We start from the raw sequence: 21069 nt of genomic DNA on the forward strand, positions 1-21069 counted from the left end.
CATTCACACCAGTACGGGACAAAGCCCATTCTACATAGTGTACAGTCGACATCCACGGACATCCCTTTTTGACCCACTCGAATCATTAGAAATGCCCGCTGTAACAACCTTACACAAAACCATCACCCAGGTTTTAAGGAAGCAGCAGAGCATCTTGCCAGAGCCAAAGAGAAACAGAAGCAGTTTGCGGATCGACACCGAAGGGAAGCTCCCAACTACCAAGTCGGAGACAAGGTTTGGTTAGCATCCAAAACATCCCCCTGAGAGGACCACGGGCGTTCCGTCCCAGATATCTGGGACCCTACACTATCAAGGTTGTGATCAACCCTGCGGCCATGAAATTAGAATTACCGGCCCACATGCGGATCCCCCGGTGTTTCATGTCTCCCTCCTAAAACCATTGAGACCAGGTACGCGGATCGATACACCACTAGATCCCGAAATAATTGAAGGAGAACCAGAATACGAAGTTAAAAGGATCCTAGACTCTAAGATGGTCTGGTCCAAGTTATACTACCTTATAGACTGGAAAGGTTATGGACCCCAAAATCGGACCGGGGAACCCAGTGAGAATGTCCACACATCAGGTAGTTCCACCGCAATACCCTACTAAACCAGGGCCAGGGAGGAAACCACCCATGAGAGGGGCCTTGAGGGGGGGGGAGTGCCGTCATGGCCACAGGCCCAAGAACACAAAAAACACACCATCTAGAGATAGGGGCAATGGGTCACTTGACTCACTTATGGCCCTTTGGGACCCATAAACACAGGGGCCCTGGCTGGACTCAGTCCTGGCGCCTTTGGCGCCAGGCTCCTATAGAGATGTGAGCAGGAACACTTTATGTCAGTGCAGGAGCGCTTTTATTTTACAAGAACTTTCCAGGAGCTGAAAGCCTTTATTACGGAGAACATCCTCATGTGCTAACTCATCGGGTGTGGCTCCCTAGGCCTGATCTTCATGTGCTGACTCATTGGGTGTGGCAGGCAGGCTGAACCTGGTGGGCGTGGCTTCAGAAGCTCAGCTATATAAGCTGCTCCATCTTTAAGGGCGGTGCTTCGTGTTACTGTGCACTCATGTGCAACCTGATGCTCACCGCCGCTTGGACCAGTTTACTTACCTTTGAAACCAGGTGTTCTCCTGCATACTCACCTCCAGGAAACCGGTGCTTCATCGCTTCATCTTCAGACTCATCTCCTGACATCCAGTGATCTTGATCCCGACGCCGCAGCATCGCACTCCACATCCACGAACTCAGACCCTGTGAAGAAGAAAGACAAGGTTAGAACATCCGTCCTAGGGCCGCGGCTCATTTGAACCCAGCGCGCCCCCTAGTTAACAACTTACCAGCTACTGTACCGCTGCAACTTCGTTCCTCATTCCCTCTGGCTGCCGCCTCGAACTCCACAGCTTCTGCCGGGCCGGCAACATCACCTGAAAGGGAAGAAAGCAAAAGAGCAAACATCAAAAGTGGAACGGACAGCAATACAAACTTTATAATACAACAAAAACAGACGAGGAAAGACAAAGGCAAACATGAACACTTACCTGAAGTATAGTGGCTTAGTAGCAGCAGGACTGGACTACCACGTGCAAGGGACCAGTGAAGGAACTCGTTCCAGATCATACAAGTACCCCTGCCAAAAGCAGCAGGACGGAGTGCTCACCAAAACTAATCAACAGGTGAGCTTTCCAGGGACAGCGCAACCCACGGGTACCACGGTTTGGGAGAAGGGGTCTGGAAGGGGATCAGGCACACAAGCTGGCATACTCAAGCCCCCTATTCTCCACGAAGGAGCAGTCTCAAGCAGCATCACCTATTACCACCAGTCACCATATAAGCGCAGAGGGCAAAGTCGGACCGGAGTGACCTCAACCCCGGGAGGGCTGCAACCGTGCCCCAACGCCTCCACAGAGGCCAGGTGAGCGTACCACCTCTCTGCCAATCCAGTAGGACAAATCACCTTCAATCATGAACACCAACATCCACCACTTTTATATTTTTGTACATAAGTTTTATCGGTGGTACAATAGAATGGTTGCGTGGAAGATTCTGTTAATATGTGTTGTGGTAATGTCTACTTTAAGAGCGTGAGTCATGACTGGCTACCAATAAAAGAAGCCTCTGCCGGCACGTGGAGTCGGTACAGTGGCAGACTCCATGCCAGGAAACTCTGGTGTCTGTGCTGTGTGATCACAGTACTTCAGCCCCCCTACTAATCTGGGTGCCCCCAGATCTGTGTGTGTAGAGTGGGTGCCACCAAGCGATTTTTCAGCCGTGTACCCACGGCCACATCAAGAAGCCCGGGGGCCCCCGACAACCAACTAAGTCTGTGTGACCACGGCAACCCAACTGTTAGTGGTGTGTAACCACAGCAACAACCTGGGCATTTGCCCATTATTATACCAACATTATTGCTTATTCCATTCACTACCCTTCCATCCCTCTTTGCAAAAAGGTGCGGAAGAAGAAATGTTTCTTTTGTTGGCATAAAAGGCTGCCGGTTTATTTTCACAACATCGCTAAATACTACATACTTTGTGAAATAGTACTCCAGGTGCAGCGACCAGCCGAATGCTCCATGTCCAAACCTTGCTTCCCCCTTTTCCAACCAAGTCCACTCTAAGCCAAAGCTCCCCTAACCATTCTTGTCTGCCCCCTGCCTGCCCTTGCAGGTAACCCTGGGCTGTGAGTGCCATTTTGCCAGGGGAAGCCGAGCCATCCTCAATACCTCCAGTGCCCTTGCTGCTAGGCCTCAAGGGAGCGCTGATCATGAGAAGAGCGAAAACCCTGCTTTCCCACGCTTCGTTAGTAGTCTCTACAGTGTCACTGGTCGCTAAAACACTGCCACGCCACAGGAGGGACCATGCCCACCTTGGCTCCCCCTTCCTTGCTCATAACTCCAGCAGCTTTGTGCACAACTTCCAGAAGAACAGATCCATGCCGGTCAGCGACAAATGCACCCCGCCCCTCTCGTACTACTCAGGTGACTTAAGGTGGATCAAACCGTGGCTTATCTGAGTGAAACCTCTGCCCCTACAGAATTTGACCATTGTGCCTTTAGCTTTCTCTTTGATTTGTCTACAGCCGAATGACTTTCGGCTCCCCTCCATTCTTGCCTTGGCATGATCTCATACCAGAGGATCTCTGTATCTCCCAACTGCGAGGCCAATTCTTGTAGGGTGCTCATAATTTCCCTCATTAATACCCCTCTGCCCAGGCTTGTCAGATCATTTCCACTTAGATGAATAATCAATACGTCAGGCCTGTGATGTCTAACCAATAATTTACCCACGTACCCTTGCAGCTGTGCTCATCTCATCCCGGCATCCGGTACTCACCAGCAGTCATCCTCTGTCTTTCCATCGTCCATTTAGCCTTGACCCTTGTCACGAAAGAATGACCCACCACCCAAACGGACTGCCTCCTCCTTGGGGCTGCTGTTATTTGAGATGGGATGAGAATGTGGCAAATTAACGTTACATTTTGTCCAGCCTTATATACCTCTTGAAACAACCCAACTTCCAACCCCTTATTCTCCTAATTGCCTCGGGTCTCAGGCCCAGCTCTGCTGCTGATGTGGCCGCCCCAATTCTAAATTAATGGGTTCCAAAAAAACCTTCCGTCACTCCTATGTCCTTCAATACCATGCCCATCACGCTCTTGAACTGTTACCTGCTCGGGCCGACCCATCCCTGTGCGAGAATAAGGGTGACCCTACCTCAGCGGGCTGCCTCACTTGTAGGTAAGCCCAGCTACCGGACAAATTGTGCTTCCCTGGATACTATAGGGTGTGATCACTCGCCCCCTCCCTTTTTGATCCGTCTTAGACTTCCTTAGGTGAATGTGCACCCGCTCCCCTGTCAATTCCCCATCTTTCAGCCTCAAAAACTCAAAATCCCAGCCATCCTTGTTCTCTGGGACTAGCTTGCTCACTCTGAAAGCCCCAAAGAAGGCCACGGTGAATGCTGCTGTGAACAGCACCCTCTCATCCACACTCCGGCACGTTTTAGGCAGGATTCTTATTAAACTGTGCAGTTTCATGATCTATATGGGCCGCCTGGGTCGGGGCTCCTCTCTGTGTGTTTCGCTCAACCTTTCATAGCCATTGTGATATAATTCTCTTTAGTGAGGGTCGGTCAACCTGCCCAGTTTGTGGTAGTGCGCTATAACTGCCAAATGATAAACTACCCAGGATATGGTTTTCCCGGTCTCCCAGCTCCATCCGACAAAAATGCACACACCGACGATTCCCGTTGATGCTCAGCCAAGAATTGCTCCTTGAAGGTAAGGAAACACTCCCAACACAAGTTGTATCACCTTCCTGTCCCTGGCGCCTATGCTGTGTCGATCAGTGAGCTAAAATTCTCCCAATCATACCCCACCACTGGCCCTTGAATGGGGTCATCCTCTCGGTTGCTTCTGGTCTGCTCCCCTGAAAACGTTCCCACTGTAAACGAGAGAGAGACAGGGAGTCAGCTGCCACTTTCTTCACCCCTGGTATGTGTCGCGCTGTTACTTCAGTTTAACTTGAGCAGGCTTGTTGTCAGCTCCCTGAGCAACATCAGTCCTTCCCTAGAATTGCCTCAAACCCGTGTCTCAATTTTTCACTACTGGTCCACTGCTCCCACCAGAGTAGTACCCCATTGAAATTATCCAGAAAGCCACCCCACATCTTCATGTCCTTTTTTACCCGCACGTGCTGGGATGCATGTTGAAACCCCACGGTCTTTAGCTCGAGGCCCCTGGCGAACACCCTTCCTGCTGGTATCACCTTACCAGCAAAATTCAAATTTCCAGCCAATGAATGAAGCTTCCTCAATGTGACCTTACTTTTGCCCCTCAACTCCTTGATAGTTTCCTTAAGCTTCTCCGCTTTGTCCCTTGGTAGCCTTGACTTCTTCTACTGAATCAGTCTCTATTCCCAGGAATGTTAACCTTGTACTTGGACCTACTTAATTTTTTTATTTGTATATGGTTACACAGTAACCTTTACAAAAGGGATAATAGAAGAATCACTAAAATTACATCTCAATAATTGACAGTCATAGTACATCTTGATTATGAATTTTTCACAAAAAAGATAAAATAACTAACTCAAAAGAAATCAATTAAAATATTTCACTAGAAAACTCTAATACAACTCAATTAAGCTCAAACTGTCCTCCAACCTCAAATTAACAAAACATTTCCCAAAGCCAAAATCATGAGCATAAACCCCCCCCAACAAGTTACAGACTTTATGTTACCCATTTACAAAACATCAATATTAGTTCCTATTTTATAAAAAGCCCTCAAAAAGTGCACCACAGCAATCTGCATTTTCAATCTTTTGCCATGGAGCCTATCTAACCACAAAGACTCTAGATCTACGTTTGCAGTATTCGCCACAAATTTACTAAAGCAATTAATACGTTCCATTCTTAAGCCATCACATTCGACTAAAAGATGTTTGTTTCCCGAATCTCAGGCTGTTTACAAAATCTGCATGAGGATTTATTTTCACTATTACCTTCTCTGATAGCAATAATTTCACCTGTATTCATCACATTAAAGCCGAATCGCATAAAATCCTGTCTCCACCTCCTATCCGGAAATCGCACGAGGTAAGATGCAATTATTCCAGATTTTTTTCTCACCCCAGAAACCAAATGTCCATACGATTTGTAATTCGAGAATTTTTCCACAGTTGCATTCCAATCAAAATATTGTAGCAAATTTTTGACTTTCACAGGATTAGCTGTGAGAAGATCATGTGGAATTCCCGCCCTGTCCAGGGTTTCATGCACCTCTGCTTCCATGTCTCGTAAATATACGGAAACCACAATACCATTACGTAATCCATGGCCCATGATGGACTATAAATTGTTCCCTTTGCAGACCATCAATTTCCTATAAAGGGAAATCCTACGCCATTCCACAATACTTCTAATTGACAGAAGTCCTAACTCATGACGTAGAACAGCCACTGGAACACGTTTAGGCAGACATTTAAAGATGGCTTTTAGAATGTTCGATTCATAGCCGATTAATTATTTTCTACACCATAAGGGTGCAAACTGTCATGAGGCAAGACGTAAATCCTTCCATTATGAACCCAGGGAGGGACCAAATCCAGAAGAATCTAAAGGAGCTAAGGGCTGGCAACACTAGGAACAGATTACATCCTTATAGAAGACTGTTGTGTCCTGTTTGCAGGAAAAAGGCAGCAAAAACTACCTTACCCAGATTCCCCTGGGGTCAGGACTACAAGAACAAACCCAAGAGGGGCGGGCCTCGCGTGCGCGTAAGGATATCCAAAGCACGGGGCTTGTGCTTAAGCCTCCGGCAGGAGAGGACGTTTTCAGAAGAGCTCCGAGATCGGGGATCTGCACGAGGGGCCACGCCCCAACCACCTTCCACTCAGGCCCCTCGCCAAGAAAAGCTAAGTAGCGCTCGCGCTAGGGGAACTCCAGAGATAAGGGGAAGAGCACATAGAAAGACGCCGCCACACCGCGGGGCCAAAGCGGTCCGAGAAGGCAGCTGGGGCACGCGCAAGGGGGAGCTCCGCCCACACTCCACGCAGACCCCTCGGCAACAGAACAGCTAAGTCACCACTTGGGCACCCAAGCGAAATCCTGGCATATCGCGCGCATTAACCCAGGGAAGGTCCTGAGTCCAAAGCAGTGCATGCGATTTGCATGGCAATTAGCCACGAGGGGGAATCGCGTAGAGAGTGCTTGAGCCGCCACAAGTCACGTGAGGCAGACTGCACGCTTCCTTGATTCATAAACGGATTGCTCAAGAGTCAAAGACCCAGTGAATCCATCTGTACAGTGCAGGGCCACATGTGTCAATTCTGCATGTGTCGGCTTGTTGACAGCATTAACCCGCGCACTAACTCATAGTGCTCCGCACTGCTAGCATACGCAACAGTGTGCAGATTAACCAATTGCATGCTGGCAAGTGTTGCTTTGGGTGTGTGACGTAACACACAATATAGTAACTCAGTGCTTTCTTGCAGCGGTAATATGCTCCAGATTGTTACCGGACCTGAGAGTACGCAGGCAGGAGGCCAGTACTCACCCCAGAGCTAAGTCTATTTCCATCTTTTCAGACTCTCTGATGCACACTGTATGTGACTGTATGTATATACACTGTATAATGTGAATGTATGTTTACTGTGTTACCCATTGTTCCCTTCCCTGTCCACCTCCCCTCTCCTAACCCTCTCACCGGTTACCCTACTGCTGTACCCATCCAACCATCGTGTCCCTAACCCTCTTTCCCCGCTTGAGTCTCAGTTTCTTGTATAAGGTCTGACTTGCAAGTGCCCAGACTGCGGAGGGGATGGTTGGTTCGTGCCACTCCTGAGCCTGAAGACTGGAGCCTTTACACAAACTCCAGACCATATCATAATTGTGCAATAGTTTTACACCTATAATAACTTACGCAGGGAAAAACTGAGAATTTCCCGAACTTGAAGTCGATTTTTCTCAAGGTATTCACGTAGGTTAGCCTTTTTATTGTTGCCAAAGACCAGATATCCCAAATAACGAATCGCCAGTTTCACTGGTAACTTTTCATGATTCAAAAACCAAGTGAAATTAATAGGGCTTTTCTTATAGGATAATAGCATAATAACAGTTTTTTTTATTATTAATAAGAAGCGAATTAACCACAGAATGCATCCAGAAGTCGCTGAAGACCAATAGGTGTTTGGTCATATAAAGTCACATCATCTGCGTAGGCAGTCCAGCAAACATTTCTTCTTTCTATTTTAGGAGAGGCAAAGGCAATGGGTTCCAAAAAATGTCCTGCATCCGAAATATATAAATAAAATATCGTTGGAGCAAAAATACACCCCTGCCTAAGCCCATTACAAACTCTAATGTCACTTGACAGAGTGCCTTCCGAATTGAGGCGAATATTAATTCTGGTTCCTTCATGAAAGTGAAATAGAATAGACAGTAAAGGCGTTGGCATTCCAAAAGACAATCATTTTGTCCACAAAATGGTTCTGTCTACCCTATCGAATGCATTGGAGAGATCAATGGAAGCGACATAAATAGGCGGGTTACCCGGTTTCCAAGCTATGTCTTGCATAATGTAAGTCAAAAGGCCCCCCCCCGCATCAGTGCGCCTAAAACCAAATTGGAATATGGATAGGATCCCCTTTGTATCAATCCATTCTTGAATCTGTTCCAAAATAATCCCAGCAAAAATCTTATTTTCAGTGTCCAAGAGAGCGATGGGCCTGTAGTTGGAAGAACAGGCCCCATCGCCTCCCTTGTATATCAGGATTATATACGAAAGATGCCAGCCGTCCGGAATGCTCTTGGCTAACAGTATGTCTCTAAATAGCATAGACAAGATTTTAGACCACAAATCAGGATTGGACTTCAGTACCACATTGGAAATCCCATTCGGCCCAGGGGCCTGTGAAGAGCTACGCATGATTATATTTCGTATATCAGCCTGCCCAAACACTATATTCCAGTGACAGTCACAGATGTCTGGTGGCATAATCCACTTTGAAGCCGGGGGGGGGCATACACCCGTCCGAAATTACCTTCCCAAGTCTCCGATCTAACCGTTACAGATTGGGTCATAAGTTGATGATCCCTTTCATTATTAATCATAGCCCAAAATGTTTGTGTGGTAAAGTCAGCTAAAGAAAATAACATTTTTTCCCCATCATGTTGATATAAGAGGGCGCGCACATTTTTCATTCTATTTTTCCATTTATTTTTGATGGTTTTAACAAACGCAATGGAAAATTTGTTCCACATGCTCCTCATTCCCTATTCCTTTCCTTTTTAAATTTTCTCATGTCCCCATAAAACGAATGCTTATAGGGCATGATTATTTGTAAGATTTCTTGGAGCCACACATTGCTTTTACTGCATCGCCTACATAATTGCTGACAAATTCCAAACAATAAAGGCTACGTTTCCTATTAAATTCAGTGACCTCAAAATCCTGTTAAAAAAAAAAAAAAAAAAAAAAAAAAAGTGTATTTATTCTCTCCACATTCCCTTTATGCCAGGTTATGCGGTTGCTTGAATTAGTAACACTGAACCTTAGGGGAAACAAAGCCTTATTGCGTCTAATCAGATCTACGGCAAAAGTCACCACTAAAATGTTGTGATCACTTTTGTGCGTTGAGTTTAAAGAAACATTTTTCACCAAATCAAATTGTGCAATTTACTCGAAACAAAGACATCATCAATCACCAAATATAAGATACCATTAGACCATGTAAAAGAATCACAGGAGGAATCGAGGAGATTATTCACACAACACAAACCCAATCCTCAAACATTTGTGACCATTTCTCTCCATTAATACATTTTGCCTCATCCTCATTATGACTGAAAATCTGGTTGTTGGATTTATAGGCCGGAGTTAAAGAAGCATTTAAGTAGCATTTACTTATTTTAGGACCCAAATCTGAGTTAAGATCCCCCGCAATAATAATATATGGTTCAGTACACAACTCCTGGCATTCAGAAATAACCAGATTTATAAATCCTATGGTGTCTTTCAGATTAGAATCAGGGGACCAATATATGTTAATGATCAACAAGTTTAGTTGGGGTTTACTTTTTGGGAATTCCAACAGAACAGCAATTATCCCTTTTGCAATTTTAAAATCTTTAAGCAATTTCCCTTCTAATTCATTATTGAAAGCCATCAGAACCCCACCCGATGGTATCCCTTTCAATTTCTTTGTGGCCAACTCTTGAATTATCGTGTGTCCTTCCAAAGAAAGTGGTGAGATGGCCCAGGTTTCCTGGAGACAAACAAAGGAGCAGGAAGAAAGTAGGGAACAGATTACAATGGATTTTTTTTTTTAAACCATGAACCTCTAAAGTTCCAGGAAATCAAACTACTCTCTTGCAACGTTAGGATTTCTCCCTGAAATCTTGTATTTTAGAAACAGACTCTCTCAAAGTCAGTGCTAGCCATCTCAAGTCATTAACACACAGAGTCCTCCTGATTGGTGGTCTCCCCCCTTAATTCCTTTATTGGGTTAATCGCGGTAGCCGAGAGATGTCTATATTCCTCATCTCTCGCTTTGGAGGAGCCTTTATAATAATCCTGAACATCATACCCGAATTTGTTAAATGACTCAGATTCAGACATTAGGAGCTCATAAATAGCTCGAGAGTGCAGTACGATCCTTACAGTCGAATCTGACAGGATGAATTTGATCAACTTAATGTCTCCTGATGAAATAAGTGATAGACGTGGAATTTCATTCATTAGAGATAAGATCCTACCGTGTGTAAGGGAATAGGCGTCCCTCTTGGGTAACAGGAAGCTCAATGTCAAACTAGGGTCATCAATAATGTGTGGCGGTCTCCATTGCACCTCCTTGCAAGGATGACCGTAGCTTGTCTCATTCCCCCCCCCCCTCCCAACTATGCTCCACGCTGCCAGTAGCCTGGTATCTATTGTCAGAATACATACCCTCCCATTCCTTTCGTTCTTAAGAACTTTCTATGTGTTGCAGCTCTCCTGCATTAACAGTTTCCACTTCCACTCCTCTCAGGTCTCGAGTAGAATTACTTGTATTCTTCTCAATGGTACTATGGGTTTCCCGATTGTCATTAGGATTATTACATGGATGACTTCATGAGGAAAATAGCATATCCTTGGGGGCGAGGGGGGGATCTCCAAGTGAGTGTGGGGTTTCCGTACAACGCAATGTAGCTGTAGTTTAACGCTGACACCCCTTCCCCCATTCGAGGCAGCAGTTTCAGTTATAAAACTAGTACAGGATCCCAGATTGGTAGGGTACTGTAACTGTTTCAATAAGGGTTGTTGCACCACAATTTTAATATCCTCCAACGGGGGAGTCGCAGCATCCCTATCCATTGAAGTTGTCTCATTAGTTGATACATTCTCCACCGCAATCTGTTCACACTTAACTATTTTCTCAGCAATAGTTATGTCCTTATCATCTGTTGAAGTGGAGTTGATGATCTCTTGTTTATTGGTCAAGCCATCCCGATTTTGTGTATTACCGGGCCTGAGAGTGGGAGGCTTTCCAGAAAATGTAACATTTTTAGTGAAAAATTGCTGAATGCCCCCCCCTTAGACACCACATCTTGATTAGACATGCCTATCACACTATCTTCTTTGACAATTTTCTTACCCTTCACTTCCATTTTCCTGTTTATTTTTTGTTTATTTCCTTTATGTTTCATAGCGTCCCTCAAGAAGCCACTCGGTTCTTCATATTTATCGTCCTCATCATCACTAATAGTAAGATCAATTATTTCCACTGTTTCGATGGTATGGACACTGTTATTAAAAGCCATCTTATATTTATCCATCATCTTACGCCAAGAGTTGGTAGGTGTTCTAATCAAACCCCTTCCCGATTTGGATTTGGAGTTGTTTTCTGCTTTACCTTCCAAATCCAGAAGGTATTCCTGTCCCTCTCAACCTTCTTTATCACTTTTGTCCCTTGGGCTACTGGTTGTTTATTTCAAGTTTTTTTGTTGGTATTTACAATGGGGTCCTCCGGCTTTTAGATATTTTGCGCCGATTCCCTGAGCTCCGGAGCCACTCTGCTTTCCTTATCCAACTGAGTTAAGTCTAGCGCCCTTTCTTCCAGGGTTATTGCACATATATCTTTAATATTTGAGTTACAGTTTTTTATTTTTATCGATGGTAAGTTTTTTGTTTTTTTACTGGGTTGTAAAGGCTCCATCTGTTTGGTTTCTCTAATCTCGAGGGACCTTGCCCTCATTCTTCTTTCCTGCCGAGATGTATGATGTCTAGGAGCATCATCCGACACCTCAGCAAGAACAGCCTCCACATTCTTCCTAGCTCCCTCCACATTCTTTAACTCCTGTTCCATCACCTCCAGAAGATTTGATGGGCTGTCAGAACTATGCTGTACGTCTACATTATTACTCGACTGGTTTATAGTGGAGAGAATCTCGCTGTCTTTTTCTTCCGACTCATGAAGAAGATTGATTACATATTCCAAGCGTTCAATCTTAAGTCAATTACTTTGGACAGCTTCCTCCAGAGCCTTCACTTTATATTTTTCTTGTGCTAGCGAAACAGGCATTCCCTGCCGTACTACTTCCCCAAATGACCTTGCACCCAAGTTCCCCATCATAGATGGTGTATTTTTGTATTCCCTTTTCTTCAAAGCTTACATGCATAGTTTGGGTGCTTTGGGTCTTAGTAGGGAAAAGCATTGTCCTTGCATCTATGGCTGCCATCGCCGCCAGCCTGGACTCCTGAGCAAAGATAAATCCTTCCAACCTACTTAGATTGTTATTAAGAAGAGCCTAAGTTCCTGAATCTCAACATGGGTCCTTTCATGTCCCTTGTCTAAGAGATTCAGAATATGTGTTAACACTGGAAATGATGTATGAGCGGATAGTAGATCAGTAGGGGTCAATGTTTCAATGGCATGATTAATATGAGACTCTTGTGATCGTATAGGAGGCAGTAGGTTGGCGGCAGTGGGGCTAGAACATGCATAGGGCTCTGAAGGCAGCTGCAATTTAACTTTCTCTTCCACCCCTACATTGCCCTCTGGTATGTCATTCTGTAATTCCTGCAAAATCCTATATTTCTGTCGCATAGTAGATATGTCAAGAATGTCATCAGGACCATGATGCAGGTCCCTCCGATGTCACCGCCGTGCTGGCCACATCCGTGCTGGGTCCACTGCCGCTTCTCCTTGGAACCTCTGCAGGCAAAGCCGCCAGATGGACAACAGGTCCCTGCTTTTTTCCTCTGCCCTTGTCTCCCCCAGCTGCTTTCCATGTTTTGGCTGCCTCAGTCTGCTGCCTATTCGCCTTTGCAGTGAATGTGCTTCTTCTTTTGGACCCAGGTTCCTCTTCCTTGTAACTCCTCGTTTTAACTGCGAGTCTTCAACGCCGTGGGCTGACGTTTGCTATATTTGAATTTGCTAGTTACGATATGTGTTCCCCAAGCGTGGCCCTGTTGTAACTGCAGCCAATTATATTCGCTCACTGCTGCGGCCCCTTTAAAGCTGCTAACGTATATCAATTTCTTCAACGCCACGGCCCGGTGTGCCGTTTAACTTGTGCTCCCGGCTGGACGGTGTTAGACCCGGATGGGCCTACACAATAAGGACAGGCACACCGAGGGCTCTTCGATCCGTCTTCTTTTATTTCTTGCAACTTTCAAACTGACGACCCGAACTCCCTCTCCCTTAGGTCACACGTCACGTGCTCCGGCCGCGTGACACCAGCGCTGTCTCTTAAGGAGACACGCCCGGCGTGACACCACCCCCGGACAAATGTCCTTGCAACAACAACATTAACATTCTTCAACTAAGCGTAATGGTTTCTTCACGACCCTATGGGGTTGAGTATTGGTGGCTTCTCGCGAATCATCTTCTGGCCCTTGCGTTCTCTTCATCCCTGGGCGAGGTGAAAATCTCGGTGGCGACCACAGTGAGTCTCTCGGGTCCAAAGGCATCGGTTCCGGAACCGGGGGTTCTCGCTCCTGCTGGCCCTGAATAGCAGTGAGCTTGAATTGTGAACAATTTCGAGTTATTTCCCACTCTTCATTTTCAGCCGTCACCATGGTTCCTTTTGTGGCCGTCACGAGGAGCGGCTGCGGGGAAAACCTCGGGTCAGTCTTTTTGACCATCGGCTGTTGGACTAGCACTTCGTCTCCCACATGGATCTCTTTTGGGCGAGCACCTCTTCTCTCGTCTGTTTGGATGCGAGCCCGTTCCTTCCGGTCTGCATCTCTTGCTAGTACATCCGGGTCTGCTTCCGGTTTGTTGGTGGGATGTCTTACGATGCGTGTGCGAACTTGATATTTCATCATCATCTCAGCCGGTGTCTTATTCGTTGCCTCATGTGGCGTATTTCGATAGTCCTGTAGCATCCTGCACAGGGCCTGGTGGGGGTCAACATTTTCCAGTCTGGCTCTTTGTAGAGTCTTCTTGATAGACGACATGAACCTCTCGGCCATGCCGTTGGCCTGTGGCCACCTTGGTGTTATTTTCTGGTGTTTGAATCCCAGATGCTTGGCGAAGGTTGCAAAGTCGTGGCCACAAAACGGCGTGCCGTTGTCCGACTTGATGACTTCTGGTATGCCCCACTCGCTCACGACTTCGTCGAATACCGCTGCTATGTGGGCAAAGGCTGTTGACGGCGACTTCTTCACGATTGGGAATCGAGAGTGCTCATCGATGAATAAGAGTAGGTACTCCCCGGATTCAAGGGGCCCATAGAAGTCAATTGCCACTCTTTCCCAAGGGTGTTCGGGGATCTGAGTTGACTGTAGCGGTGCTGGAGCTTCGGCCCTGGCTGTGCATTGACATGCCATGCAGTTTCGTACCCAACGGTCCACTAGCGCATCAAGGAATGTGAACCACACATGGCACCGAAGTTGCCGTTTGCTGTTGTCTGCCCCGCGGTGGCCTTCATGGGCCGTCTTTATAATGTCTGAGCGCAGGGCCGCTGGGATTATTATTCTGCACCCTCGGAGGAGTATGGACTTGTCCTTGACGGCCAGCTCTGTGTGCACTTTCGCCAGCCTTTCCAGTTCATCTCGATTTGCGTCTGGATGTTCCGTCAGAATTTTCCTGTACGTCTTCCATCTATTGTGCTCCGTGAGGTTGATAGCCAGTGCTATGGACGGATCGGCAGCTGACGCCTCTGCGACGGTCTCTAGTGATATTGCCGGCGGCAGTGCATTCGTGGTGACGTAACTAATGTATTCCACATCCCCCTTCCTCGGCGTGGCTTCTCCTGTGGGGTGTCTCGACAGGTAATCCGCTGGGTTGTGTTCCCCCCCGGGCGATGTATTATCTGGTAGTCATATTCTTGCAGGCGGATGCCCCAGCGTTCAATTCTCTGCGGCATCTTGGTTCGTGGGTTGCCGAGCAGGGCTTGATGGTCCGTTATTAGGGTAAACTTTTTTCCTATGACGAAATTATGAAAGTGTTCACATGCCCAGACTGCGGCTAAACTCTCTTTTTCCGCCTGTGAGTATGCGGACTCAGGTTTTGAGAGCGCTCTGCTGGCATAGGCCACCACATGCCTCGGGTGGGTGTCTGCTCCGTTTGTTTGAGCAAGGATGGCACCCAGCCCGACTGGACTTGCATCAACCACGATTTCGGTGTGCCAGCTGGGGTCAAAGTAGGCAAGTTTTCTGGCTTCCGCTAGGTATTGCTTGATGGAGTCGAATGCATCTTGGCACTCTGCAGTCCAGGCGAAAAGCATGTCTTTCTGCAGGAGTTTCCTGAGTGGTTCCGTGATTGTGGCATAGTGTGGTATGTACCGCGCGCAGTATCCTGCCATCCCCAGGAACGATCGTACATCTGCTATCTGCCGTGGTTCTTGTAGGCTGAAGATTGTCGCCACTTTGTCGGGATCTGGTGTCATGCCTTCCGCCGAGAATATGTGGCCAAAGAACTTCAGCTTGGTCTTGCTGAATCGACACTTGTCGACATGGAGGGTGAGCCCAGCGTCTTGAATGGCTTTGCAGGTGGCGCGGAGAGCTACATCGTGTTCCTCCTTCGACTTCCCGAATACCAGGATGTCGTCGCTATGGTTGAGTGCCCCTCTGATTGGGCGGATGATTTGTCTGATGGTTTCATGGAAGATCTCTGCGGCCGACGAGATGCCAAAGTTGAGGCGCTTATAACGGAATAGTCCATCATGCGTGGCGAACGTGGTTATGCCTCTGGATTCTGGATGGAGGACCAACTGATGGTAACCCTGATTAAGGTCCAGTTTTGAGAAGAGGATGGACTTGTTTATCTGAACGATCATGTCCTCGATTCGGGGCCCGGGGTGTCGCTCTCGCTGGATTGCGGTGTTGGCGACACGCATGTCAACGCAGAGTCTGAGCTGTCCCCCCTCTTTTGGCACGATGACCAGTGGGGAGACCCACGGGGTCGGGCCCGTCGCTGGTTCAATTATATCATTCTCTAGGAGTTGTCCGAGTTCGGCTGACACTGCTGATTGGAGATGGAATCCGACTCGCCTCGGGTGTTGGGGGACAGGCCGAACTGTGGGGTCAATATGCAACCTCACTGAGGGTCCTTTCAACTTTCCCAGGCCTTTGCAGATGAGGGGGAATTCCCCCACAATGGTGTCCTTTGATATCATGTCCATCTCCCTGGGTTCCGCTTGGACGTTTGACACGCTCTCTTTCGCTACTTGATATGGCTCTGACGAATAGATCTTGTCCCCATCTCGGACGTGTATGTCTATGAGTCCCAAGGAGGAGGCCGTCCTGTAGCTGAGGAGGCACCTTCCCTTCGTCGGACTGCGAATTACATGTATGCTTGTCGTTATGGCACGGTCGCCGTGGATGAGGTGACGGGCAAAGAATCCAATTGATTGTAGTGGAGTGTCGGCGCCCCATTGGTATATTTTGGATTCAGACGGCACTAGGGCTGGTTTCTCTGGGATTTGGTGGAACTCCCTTTCACCCATTATGTTGACTGTAGCTCCCGAGTCAACCAGGAAACAGAACTGGTGGCCTCCTATTTCCATTTGTATCTTGGGTGCTTCACGTGCTTGTCCTTCGTCCATGATGAGGTTGACGTACTCATCTTGCCGATAGTGATCGTACTGATAGCCTTCATCTTCGAGGCGCTGTTGGTCCGCCTCGTATTGAGGGATGGAGGTCGGGGGTCCGTCGTACTCATCTCTTATGCGGGATATTTGTTCATATTCCTCATTGCTTAGGGTTCTTCTGATGGATAGACGTCTTCAACCACTCTGACGTATCTTCTCAGGTTTTGTTGAAAAGGGCGCACTTGGTATCCTTGGCCCTGTGGATTCCTGTAGGGTATTTTGAACTGCGGGGCGACTGGTGGTCTTTGGGTCGGGAATGGTTTGCCCTCTCTGCAGACCGACTGGAAGTGTCCCTCTCTCCCGCAGTTGCCGCATTTCTGGGACAATGCGGGGCAAGTCCCTGCATGGGGATATGGCATCCCACAGCGGTAACACTGACGTTGCGTTCTTGGGGTCATTGAATAGTTGAGATTGGGTCCTCTATCTGTTGTTCTGGCATTGTTGGCCTGCATTGCTGCGATTGTCTTGTTTTTGTCATGTTTGGAAGAGGTGGCGCCAGTTATCTGCGTCACTTGCTTTTCGACCCTCTCCAGGATCCTCGCCATCTGGCTAACTTCATCAATCATGACGGGTTTTTTTAGAAGTTGCTTCTTTAGTGTTTGGGATACACATCCTTCGATCACTCTCAACCTTATGGCTTCGTCTACGGAGAAAGCGTGAAACTGGCAGTTTGCGCCTTTTATTCGTAGACGGGTGATGAACTCGTCGACGGTTTCGTCTGCCCTTTGCGTGCACTGATTGAAAATGTATCTTTCATAGTCCCTGTTGGGTTCAATCACCAACCGTCTATTCAGTGCAGCGATAAGGGCTGGGAAGTCAGCTTGTTCCGTAGGTGGAATGGTTTTCAGCAGTATCTTAATGTCGTTTCCCGCAAGGTTCAGAAACATGCTGCGTAGTCTCGGGGATTTCTTTTCTCCCGCGGCGTCAATGAATGTGTTAAAATCCTCCAACCGCTCGACCCACCTTGGACCTTTGTCTGCCTGCGGCATCATGGAGAAGGGGGGGGCATGCGCCATGCCGTCGTTGCTGTGCTCACCGCTGGGGCGGGGGGGGGGCCGGGGCCTGCTGATCTTGAGGCGCGCTCATTGTGGCGGTGTGGCGGTGTACGGATCACCTGTGGGCGACTATCTCTGTGGTCCGTTGCCTTGGTGGCAGGCAATGTGGGCTAGCAGGCGGCGCAGGGTGTCACCCACCTTCCACTGGGAGTCCCGCTGGCAGTCTCTGGAGCCTGGATGATGTGGCTGGCGGATGATCATACACTCGACTTCGGCGACGTGCTGGCAGTGGCGGGGCCCAGGTCAGGCGTGCTGGCGGGTGCTTGGGATCAAGGCCACTGCTGGGATCTGGGCCCACTGCTGTTCTGTTACTGGAGTCGAGGCCTGGGATCAGGCCTGTTGATGAAGCGTGCGCGGTGGCGTTGTTCGTGCTTTTCCGTTGTTCGAGCGTGGCCCTGTTGTAACTGCAGCCAATTATATTCGCTCACTGCTGCGGCCCCTTTAAAGCTGCTAACGTATATCAATTTCATCAACGCCACGGCCCGGTGTGCCGTTTAACTTGTGCTCCCGGCTGGACGGCAGCCCGACAGGTACACGCAATGCCCTTGCAACAGCTGTCGAACAGAATCCCTTCCGCGGGATATCAAGTAATTATCCTCAACGCCACGGCCCCTACAGCACAAGGAAAGTCAATCCCTTGCCGCCAACCTTCTATCCAGCTGGCTGGCTGAGGAGTACTCTGTCCCCACTGCACGAAGGCTTCAATTACTGTACCACGGCGAAGCAAGGGTTGCGAGGAACAAGAACCACTGCACGCGTACTGCAGGCTCAATCTTGCCCCCACCTCGCCCTCACTCACCAACGTACCACTTGCAGGCACTCGTCTATTCCTCGTCGTCATTCCCGATCGATCAACCCGTGGTGTCCTTGGGCACACGCACCGCCTGTTGTAGAGAGTCGCTGCAGTCCACGGCACCTTGCAAACACCACCGAACAGTTGAGGAAAGAAGGCTCCCAACGAAGACACCTTGGGAAGAAGAAACGGCTCGCTCCTGCTCAGATCGGTTGAAGAAAAACTGCTGGAGACTTCGTTGTTTCGGCGTCTGCTGGCTGCAAACATGCTGATGCCGGTCTGCAAAGATGCTGATGCCAGTCTTCTGCCCTGCCTTTATCCCCCAACGCACACCCCCCTCCCTTATTGCCTTTTGTGGGCTTTACGGCCAGTTTGGTAGGCTTCCCGCCTCTTTGTGCTTTCCCGGGCTCCAACCCCGGCTTCCCAGGTTTTTGCCCAAACTGCTCCCCCTTAAACACGGTGGGGGGGGGGGGGAGGCAGACGCTGCCCTGTTATCTGGGCGCCTCCGCCAGGGTTTGACCCCGTCTTCACCTCCATATCCTTTTGTGCTGGGTGCCCCCAGCACTTATCCAGCTTGCCTGTGTCACCACCCATCCAGCACACAACAGGTTTAACTATAAACTCGAAAATGGGCCCCGTTTCCATATCGTATTTGCATCCAATAACAAAACAATCTGTAAATGTCGCTGGCTAGAAATGTGCATGCAGTTGGCATTGATAAACTTCCTTTCGGAATATGGCGCTTTTATTCAGAACAAAAACATTAAAAAGTGGGTATTCCTTGGGGACTCAAGCATCACCGCCCGCAATAAAATACATGAAGGCGGAAATGAATGCGCATTTGCTGCACAGACCTGGGTGGAGACAGATGCAGACTTTACCACTGCCCCCAGCTCCGTGCTGAAAAGGCACGAAAAATCCTCGATTCATAAAGTACACCTCCGGCTGGATCAAAATAAGCGGCATTAAGCCTATATATTCGTTGCACTTCTGACAATAGTATTAATCAAGTAAGCACACACGTGTGATGTCAACTATTACTTAAGAACAGCTATTAAATACAATCATTTTCGAACAATATTCAACAGAAAAAAACAGTGCAGTGGAGGTAGGCCTGGCGCATTGAATAGATTTTTGCGGTGTGAATTTCAGTGCTCATAAAATCAGCTTAAAACAGAAAATGTGTGCATAGCATAAGTACTGGTACCCACACACAGCTCTACCAACGCCCTACATTCTGATTATAGCACTATCACGAGGGCCCACGTACAGCTCTTGAAATGCACCTCAATCCTGAACTGTACCTATGGTATTTCAGCACTGAAAATTACACACAGTCTCACAACAAGGACACATCTAAAACGCTGCCAATGCACCCCAATACTGCCCGGCATTACATCCTGCTATTCCAATACCAGGACCTGCACAGAGCTCTGTCAACACACCTCAGCCATGACCAGCATGCTGCAGCACCCCCACTATTCCAGTACTGGGACCCAGGCCACACAAACATCTGTCAGTGCACCCCAAACCCGTCCTTTAGCACATACGTCATCAGGCTCTAGTCCACTCAAGGTATAAATACACCAGTCCACTTTTGTCTTTACTTTGCATTCTGGTATTTGTTGTCCTTGAGTATACTGGCCTGGTCTTGATTTTGGGATTTGGAATGGGGGGTTGGGCGACTACAAGCCCACAAATGCAAAGTTAAAACCAACCGGGCTGGCATCTCCTGAATGGAATAGGAAATGTTTGCACATATGTAAACACTTGGAATAGACGTACAACTTCTGCATAGAATGTGACATATTGTCATGTGTGCTTCTGTACACCCACTCTAGGGCAAAGACCTGACACAGCACTGCCAGTGCCACTCAATCCAAACCTGGAGCAGGCATTGCGATTCCAAATAGGGAAACGACCTCCAATTGAATGAGAAGGCAACAGGCATTGGATGTGAAAGCGGCAGAAACAGGACTCGAAAATATGCTTTTTCGTCATGTTCCATGCTGTTAGTTTTTATTTCATGTATGTTAACAACAGTCCCTTCCCAATGTAATGGCTCTATGGTCCGCCCCTCCCACAACAACACACGCATACACACACGCTTTAGCACCTTACCTGTCACGGAAGGCGGGCTCTAACGGGGATAAACCCTCAGTCAGACCTGCACTCACATACCCCCACGGTCCACGTCGGAGGTCTGCTCTCTGCTCGGAAGCAGAGACCCGCAGTCCAGAGAGGAAGTAAAACTCCACTTAGAAAGGAAGGGAAAACAGAGCAAACGCACAGTCTAGCTTTCACTTCCCTTTTCGCTGAACAGAAAGTTACAGCCGGGGAGGAGACCAGAGGCGGCGTCGAGGGAAGGGTAAGTGGGCGGGGAGAAGTGCGGGGGAGATTCATCCTGGGAAGCACAGGGAAAGGGAGGGGGTGTTTACACTGACTGAAGGGACGTGCCAGTGACGTGTGCTGTGCAGTGAGGGGGGGGGGGGGGGGGGGTTATTATAGGCAGCGGGGCACGCAGTCAGTATGGATGATAAACACTAGGCACATAAGCAAACAGACAATTCCATTTGTGGTGCCAGAAGAGTGAACAATAATATGTGTTCAATTTAGTTCATTCAGTAAGCTAAGAA

General features: G+C 48.1%; 1 protein-coding gene across 2 annotated transcripts in view; it reads right to left on the bottom strand.

The window, feature by feature from the left end:
* The window catches only part of UNC93B1 (unc-93 homolog B1, TLR signaling regulator), a 334830-nt gene extending 314038 nt beyond the window's left edge, over positions 1–20792 (bottom strand). For both annotated transcript variants that reach the window (XM_069628924.1, XM_069628925.1), the window contains exon 1: positions 20555–20792. The gene's annotated coding sequence lies outside the window, so the exon portion shown is untranslated. The remainder of the gene's footprint in view (positions 1–20554) is intronic.
* Between the last annotated feature and the right edge of the window lie 277 nt (positions 20793–21069).

The sequence above is a fragment of the Ambystoma mexicanum genome, chromosome 12, assembly GCF_040938575.1.
Source record: "Ambystoma mexicanum isolate Mex_15411 chromosome 12, UKY_AmexF1_1, whole genome shotgun sequence".
Taxonomy (NCBI): domain Eukaryota; kingdom Metazoa; phylum Chordata; class Amphibia; order Caudata; family Ambystomatidae; genus Ambystoma; species Ambystoma mexicanum.